Below are 8500 nucleotides of genomic sequence, written 5' to 3'. Positions count from 1 at the left end.
GCCTCAAACTGCCTCTTGCAACAGGGTTTGCAAGAGTTTGCTTCTTGCAACACATATATGTTTAACCTAACCTATTTCCCTGACCAACCCAATGGGTATAAAATTTGAACCATCAGTATCACTGCAATACAGCGAACTGGGTGTACCAGTACCTGTTCCAGTGGAGTCTGTAATTGGTAGAACCTGCAATGTGAGCTCTTTCCCAAGCAAGGCAGCTGAGTCAGTGCCCTTCTGCTGGGACCTCTATTCCTTTGAAGAGGATTTTCCCTCCAGGGGTGGTGATGAGAGCCACCAACATTATGGCACTATCCCATGGGAGGTAAGACTGTAGTTCTGCTCATGGTTTCACTTCCCAGGGCCTAATTGTCTCATGGCTTCCTTCTGCCCCATATATTTCAATATTCCTGTAAATCACTGATACAGGCACCTCACAGCCATCATCTTTCAAATGATGATCAGCACACATGGATCAGGCTGTGACTTCTCAGCCAGGCTGACCACTTCACATTTCTGACACCATTTTCCACTGGTCCCTCTCTTGGAGAAAGCAATTTTTTGCTTCGGAGGTCTGCACTTCCCTTCAAACTCCCGAAAACTCAAGCCTACCAACCCATCACACATGCTCAGATCTTTCCATGCCTCCCAAGCTGCTTGTAATGAAAATGTGTGTCACATATACAGAGTTGTTAACAGCACTGTTTTGCCAAGGCTACTCAGAAAAACAGTAGAAAATGTGCAGGCCCTGTGCATAGCTTATTTTAGCTTCTTTGTTCCAACAACCCACAGATTCACACCTCCCATTCTCTTGCTATCAACAGTATTTTTGCCATATACAGAAATGTCTTAACATCTTTCTCAGTTCAGTTGTTCATTTGAGGTCAGTATAAAATCTCTAAGATGATTTGCTTAGATTTTTTTAAAGTTCCTAAACAACGTCTCAGTCAAAGCTCTGTCTGTCTGCTGTAAACTTCACTTGTGGTAGTCTGAATTTTCCTTACTGTCAGTGTATTATTCACTCCCCATAAAAGCCTTCTGAGACTGGATAATTCTCTTGATCTTTAATGCCTATTGCCTTATCCAGAGCTTTCAGCAGTTCTTCATTTTATAGCAGCTCCAAAACAGGGTCTGGTTCCTTATCAAAGACACAGTCTCTGAAAATTGGAAAGAGATCAATTTTTTCACAAACTAACCTATTTTCTGGTGACCTTTTGAGCTTTCTATTTAATCTATACTGCTTAACATTGTGCTTTTCCCCAGGATGCTGTACTTGCTAAACTTCTTCCCTGTTTAAAATCACCCATTTGTGCTCGGGGCACAAAGTTGAAAACCAGAACCAAAACCACAGCTATCATTTTATTTCTATTATATTTCCTAGATATTCCTCCAAATGGCACAGTTTTGGGGGGCACCTTCCACCTGCCAGTTCCTATTGCTGCTGAAGCATCCATCTGTGTTTCTGGAGACTGGGGCAAGGTCTCTCACCCCCTGTTCTGCACCATCCCTCTGCTCAGGGTATCTCCTTGGGTTGCCTCTTATTAATCACCAACAGGGAATAGAATTGTCCTGTTCCTACTCCAACCTGCCTTTTCTCTAATGAAAACAGCCAGACACGACAAAATAGGGACACCTTCAAGGACAATGTGAGTGATTCCATGCATCACTGAATACATGCAGAGACTGCCAAGGTAAAGCACACACACACAAGTCAGCTTTTGCAGGGCAGCCCTTTATGCAGAGTATTTAAAGATTTAGATGGCAAATTCTCGATGATTTCAAATTCTATCCAGTACTTAGCACTCTTTGAGGATCTGGACCATTCCCTAGAGGCTGAAATAGTAATCAGGATGGATGGGCATTGCATGTCAAACTACCACCACCCCAGTCTGTGGTAGACAGAATGCATTCCCTAAAGAGCTTAACAGCAATAAAGAGCTCTGTAAAAAGCCCCGAACTTTCAGGGAATTACAGCATTCATTCCTCTTTGATGTGCTGTGCTTCTCTTGTGCATCTAAAATCCTATAAAGTGAATTAGAAATATCCTCTTCTACCAGCTGCCCAGAGGCCAGCAAAGAAAGATGGTGAAAAATCTCTCACGTATTTCTTGGGAAACCTCGATCATTCCTGGGACACAAAATCTCTGACCATGAGCCTGAGTCACAGCACACAGATATCTGCAGTCTGTTGACATGCTAGGGGAAGGGAATCCAGAAATGATTGAGTATCTTTCTCTCCCTGTTGTGTGTCTCACCTGCATTGTATCCAGCACAGTCCATGATTCAAAGCACTTCTGTCTTTGCAAGGTTTTTCCTGTTCAGAAACCTGTAGCAAAGCAAAGCTGTACAACAGCCAACCCTCAGTCATACTGCAAATATATCAGGGCCCAGGAAAGCTGAAGATCTCCAATTCTGCACCAGAAAATGGGCCCCTGACCCCACATGTGGGGTTATCTGCCAGCCTAGCTTCCTCCTGGGCTCTGAGCAAGCTCTGCCTCCCTCCACAACCTCTTGGTAACTGCCAAGAGGAAACAACACAGCCACGTGCAAGGGCAATTTCTTCCTTCCTTGTCCCTCTGGGGTTTGGTGTCTCTGAGATGTGTGCACAAGAGTCTCATTAGTCAGGCTAATCAACATTACTAAGCACTGCTAGCAGGTGTGGGCTCTGTGGGCAGAAAGGCTGAGGAAAATGGAATTGCCATGTTAGGAATATGAGGACAGGTCACTGCTCTTCTGTACCTGTCTTCCAGGTGTAAAGGCAGGAGTTGCTCTGGGCCAGGATTTGGGAGAAGACAGGTCTGATCTCCACAGCTATTCTAGGACAGAGGAGAATGAGGAAGACACTGCAGAAGAACCCAAGCCACAAAGTAATAAAGGAGGAAGGAAAGGAGAAGGACCCAACAGGTTAAACAACAAGCTGAGTTCCATGAAGGGCAGGGCTAGTAAGAACAAGGATGAGGAAAGTAGGACAAGGGAAAACAGGGAATGCAGGGACATGATACCCTGCAAAGGATGACATAGGAAAACAAATGTGGGTTGGCTTGCCTTTCCCCTTCTGGACACAATTAGTCCCAAAACAGGAGCTCTGGGGAGGGTGCCAGTGCTTGGATCAGAGCTCAAAGACTCCCATTTTAGGAAGAAAAAGCTTTTAAAGCAGGGCACTTTATCGCCTTCCCATGGTGAGGCCCGGGAAAGGGACAAGTGTGATCTCCCCCCATTTGTCTGAGCTTTTGTGGTCATGCAGTAGAAAACAGGAAGGCCTCCAGTGTGCTGAGAAAGAGGAAGAGGGTCTCTATTCCTACACCCTTGGGAAGAGGGTGCTGGGGATGCAGGAGGGGATCTGGTGTGGTGTGGGTGCTCATGGACTCGCATCAGCATCCATTGTAAATGCTGGCTACGTGATGAGCGGGACTGTCATGGGAAGTTCTGAGTGAGGCTTATGAGACGTGGTGCCACCTGAAATGTCACATCACAGCACATGTCCCCTGCTCTGCAAGGCACCCTAGGCAGGGCAGACTGGGATTGCAGCATGTGCCCTCACACAAGAAATAATCAATCACTTCACTGTAGTATTTCAGTGCTTTGTGGTGGGCCCTGTTCAGCTATTGGAGCTTAATGGGGATGCCAGGGAAAATATCCACTGCAACCATAGAACTGTAGGATCATTTGGTTGGAAATGATATATAATGTAAGATCATCAAGTCCAAACCTTCCCCCAGCTATGTCAAGGCCACCACTATGTCTCTGAGTGTCACATCTACATAACTTTCAAATATGTCATGGGATGATGACTCACAAACTTCCCGTCTTTCTGATTCCTTCTTCTTCAAATGCATCAAAAAGCACCAAAACTTCCATGGCAGAGATGTGAGTTTCTCTAAGTGTTCTTCTAAGCAGCCAGTGCTGGCAGGATATCAAGGTCTTAGTTCCTGAAACTGTCCTTCTTCATGATTCTTGTCAGTAGTGTCAGAGATCAGATTAATTTAGGTACGGAGATATGGATCTGAGTTCTAACACAAGGGATTTTGCTTTTCCTTCACAGCTGTATGCAGAGCTAACAGCCCAGCTCAGGACTGAGGTTCTTCTTTCCAGCTGCTATGCAACAAGAAAGAGCCTGTCAGATGAAATAAAGCCGAGTTTACATGCAGGAGAAAGTTCACCTCACTGCAATCTCAGGGAAAGCTCACAGAGAGGAGCTTCTGCCATCCCAATGAGAAGGTAATGGAATCATAAAATACCCTGAATTGGAAGTGACCCACAAGGATCATTGAACCCAACTCCTGGCCCGGCACAGGATCATCCCCAAGAGCCACACACCATGTGCTGAGAACTCTGATCCAAACCTATCTCCTCCAAGCACATCACCTGTGATCTTTTCAGTAGGAAAAGCCAAAGAACAAGGACTAGTCTGAACTCCAGTCCCAAAAGAAGCATTCTTGAGGATGTCTTGAAGGCCTCTGCGGGACACCCCTTGGCTTCTCTTTGATCCCTCTGTAGACCTTAATATGACCTCACTAACATGACTTTAAAGCAACCAAATTTCCCTCTAGGGGGTTCAAGTACCCAGGACCAAAATAGTGGAGAAGGTTTTGTTTAGAGCAGTTTTACTTCCGTCTCCTCCAAAAGAGGATTCTAAAAAAGGTCTAGAAGTGCTTGTTTGTCTCTACAGATGGAGAAAAATGGAAATTGCTGCAGATCAGTTAAACAGATTCCCCCAAGAGACTTGCCTAGGGGAAGTCCACATGGGAGTAGGGCATGGCATGAAAGCCTTGGGCCAGAGCCCAGCTGTTGGCTCATCCGTCCTTTGAACCCACAGTCAGCATCTCTCCAGAGAAGGATCCTTATAAATTCATTCCTGAAGTTCATTAGACAGGAGCTTAGACCAAAGCCCAGTATGCAACCCCTTGATATTTTGGATAGCTTGGAGACTGCCCAAATCCTGTCTTCCCAGGGAAGGCCTCTCTTGATTGATAGTATTTAGAGCTGGAAATGCCACCCTGCCCACATTGCTTGGAAAACACGGTGTGCTCAAGACGCCGGTTCAGACGGACTCCCCTGCACAGCTGCCCATTTGCACAGCATGTGGTGGGAATCTGTTGATAGGTTCTTGACAGAAGTTATGGCTTGTTTATCTGGAAGCTTTACTTTGTGCCTCCTACCCAACCCGGAAACCCTTCCTCTTCTAACCTCTTGGCCTGCTATTATACACAGAATTGTCTACATTATAATTTTGGTAACCATGATTCATCTTACGACAAACACTGCGTAAAGCAAGCAGATTTGTATTGTCATAATTAAAGCAAATGATTGGATGGTTTATCCATACAATCCTAACAATTCTGCCACTGCTAGTACTATACCTGACCTGCAGAGGTTTCAGTAAGTCACTGCAGGGTGTCTTAACCCATGGAATATTAAAACAGGCACGACCCTCCTGTTTCTCAAGGCTGGAAGGACTTGGAAGCCAGCAGAACTTCTTTCTAAGGTTATTGATTGCCTAATGGAGGTGAGAAAGTCTCTCCCAGTCATCTCAGCATCTAGCCATCTAAATTAGAGCCCCTTTTTCAGAAAGCCTCCAGTTCTGCTCTAATTTTTCTGAGGTTTAGAGAAGATACATCTCCTTCTTTGTCTTTGCAGTGTTGCATTCCAAAGCCACAGATATTTGCTCTTTGTCTAACAGATAACTACACCCTGAAATGCCAGACCTTTTTTCCCCAGCAAAGGTATTTGTAAACAACCCTCTATTCCTGCATTCCAAAAAAATTAAATTACTCTGCCTCTTCCTATGAGGCGTGTTTCCAGGGTCAGTCTTTCTGGTGGTTATTTGCTGAGCTTCTTCAGATGTTTCAGCTGCCTTTTCCAGGTTGAGGCATGAGAGAACGATGGGAATGGGGAACAGAGGGGAGTTAACCCACCAGTTGATTTAAAATAGGTTAAACCCCTTCTTTACACTGGGGCAGAAGCAGGGTGATACAAATGATTTAAGGAACACACTTGATGTTCTGGGACACAGGAGCATGGTGCTTCCATACCCACCACCCAGAGCTCCAGATCTGCCAGCCTCAAAGAGCATCCTTAACATTTTTTGTTTCCTTTCAGCCACCACGCTATCTGTCTAGACCTGCCCAGCAAAGCCCACATAATCTGCACTTGGCAGCCACATGTGAAGCCCTCCCAAGCCCAGATGGATTGGAGGAGTGGTGGGAGGGTGTTCTCTGTATGTTTTCTCTACAGCTGCCATGTCTAATACCAACAGCAGCAGCTGCCAGTGCAAGGGATGTGGATGTGCCATTTGTAACTTAACTTTCATGAACAATAGTGCAGCTGTTTGTGCTGCAAGATGCTGGGAGGCAAGAAAAATCAATTGGTTCTGCCATGAGCCTCCTGGAGGGTTATTTGTCAGCAATGCTGAGCAAGGCAGCAGCAGAATCCCAAGGAAGGGATGCACAGAGGAGGGTAGGACACCTGCACAGAACACAGCTGTGAAGGTAAGGGTGGCAAATATGGAGTGCGTGTTTACAGTAGTACCTGTGTGATAGACAAACAGGGCAAGGAGATGGCAGAGGCAGCTGCAGGCAGGGAAGTTCTCTCCTCTGTGGTAGGCAACAGGAGCCTGCAGGTTGTTTAATATACTCTCAAATTCTTGCTATGTGATGCAGATAAGACATCACCCAGATCCCAACCCAGCATTCACGAGCAGCCATGGAGGATTTCAGAGGAGTGTCTGGTGTCTGTTCTGGCCTGTTCCTGGAAGCCCTTCTCCCCTGCAGTTCCAGTGGCATTGTGCAGTTGGGGACTTTGCAATATCTCCTGCCCAAGGACCCCAGCATGTGGCTGAACACCTGCAAATCAGATGAAACACCTAAAAATCAGGGGAAAAAATGCATCATAAATCCAAATGGAAAAGTTTGTGCAACAATGTGCTTGTGTGTGCATGTGATGAGAGAAAGAAATGCTTCAATGTGACTGGGGAGAGGATTCACAGATATGAATGAATTCACCATGAAAGCACAAAGAGACCAGAGAGATGAGAGGCAGGACACAGGTACAGTGAGGAGGTGTGGGGTGAAAGCAAGAAGGAAATTAAGGCACAGTGTCTGCATTCAGGTTCTAGCAAAACATGTCAGGAGTTTATCTACACCACATCAAAGTGTGTCCCTAAGGGGTCTGGGGAGTTTCCTCTTGCCAGGAGTGTTTGTGGTGGGAGAGCAGACAGCAGCATGGGCACCAGCAGATGACATGAGCAGATCAAAACCACAAGATAACTTTTGTGGGGGAGGAAGCTTTTTAATGCAGCTTCAGTGGGGAAGGAGAGCCCTTCATTCTCCCTCCAGTTCCCCTCAAGGACAAAATTTCTTTCCCGTACATGGCAAGGTACAATTTTTTTCCCTGCCATCAGCAAAAATCTTTCACAGATTAAATATGTTCAAACAGCTCTCCAGGGGATCCTCTTTGTCCAGCTGTCAGTGCATAAAATCACAGGAAACAGCCTGCCTTAGGGCTTTGCTCAGCAACTGGAGAAAAGATAAGGCTGCTGGGACACAGGTGTAAATATCCCATCAGTTCTTTTTAGACTTGGGCTTCATGCTGTGAGGTCTCATCCCTTTTGCCTGCAGCAGGACCAGAGGACACCTAGCACCAGGCAGAATTGGTGTTACAACTGTCCTGGGTATTGTAGATGCTCCATTTGGCCCAGGTCCTTTTATCTTTCAGTGTTTTCACAGCCCTTCCTATATGGAACCTATAGAATATATTGATTTTCATTAACATGTACTGTTAATTTTTCCTGAACAAGATTTTTACTTAGGTTTCAGTTTTAAAAGCCCCATACACCTGCGTGGGGAGGAGCACAGACCTATGGCAGGCACACAGAAGGATAAAAGACTCCAGGTGGGCAGGCAAATCACAACCAAGTGATTGATTTATTTTTGAACTTCACTTCCAGTGCTTCCAGTCTCCAATTCCTCACAAGCTCTGTTCTGCACTTATATCCCTGTTACAGTCATTCTCCCTCTCTTCTCACCCATCCTCACTCATACCAGTACATCCAGGAACCCAGCTCCTCCTGCACAGAGGTGGGATCCTAAAACTGGGCTACTCCAGCAACCCCAAGGCTGCTCTGCACCACTAAGTTCAATGTCATGTCAGCTGCCACCAGCCCTGGACACAGCAACTGGCCAGGAATCCCCAGCCTTGGCTGCCCTCCCACAGCAGCATCTGCCATGCCAGCATCCACAGGGAGACCATCACAGGACTTGTCCCCCAGCATCCCCTTCCCCAGCTTTCTGGAGCAGCTCAGAGCACCTCCACACCAATTTTGCTGTGTTTAAGTAACTTTCCCAGGACCACTTAGGACACATCGCTTGGTCCAGGTGGCTGGTATCCCTGTGCTGAAGGAGTCTTTCCTTTTTTTTTCACATCTCTTCCCTTCCCACGGGAACAGGATGCCCTAATGACAAGACACTGTATTGTATCCTTCACTCATATGAGCATTACGGGTTACAATT

General features: G+C 46.1%; 1 long non-coding RNA gene across 1 annotated transcript in view; it reads right to left on the bottom strand.

Moving 5' to 3' along the window:
• Positions 1–6804, bottom strand: part of LOC143696161 (uncharacterized) — a 77577-nt gene extending 70773 nt beyond the window's left edge. Inside the window, exon 1 of the long non-coding RNA XR_013185576.1 lies at positions 6688–6804. This is a non-coding gene — a long non-coding RNA (uncharacterized LOC143696161). The remainder of the gene's footprint in view (positions 1–6687) is intronic.
• Between the last annotated feature and the right edge of the window lie 1696 nt (positions 6805–8500).

The sequence above is a fragment of the Agelaius phoeniceus genome, chromosome 1 (assembly GCF_051311805.1).
Source record: "Agelaius phoeniceus isolate bAgePho1 chromosome 1, bAgePho1.hap1, whole genome shotgun sequence".
Classification (NCBI taxonomy): domain Eukaryota; kingdom Metazoa; phylum Chordata; class Aves; order Passeriformes; family Icteridae; genus Agelaius; species Agelaius phoeniceus.
Note: the sequence above shows the minus strand (reverse complement) of the source record. Positions and strands in the feature narration are given on the sequence as shown.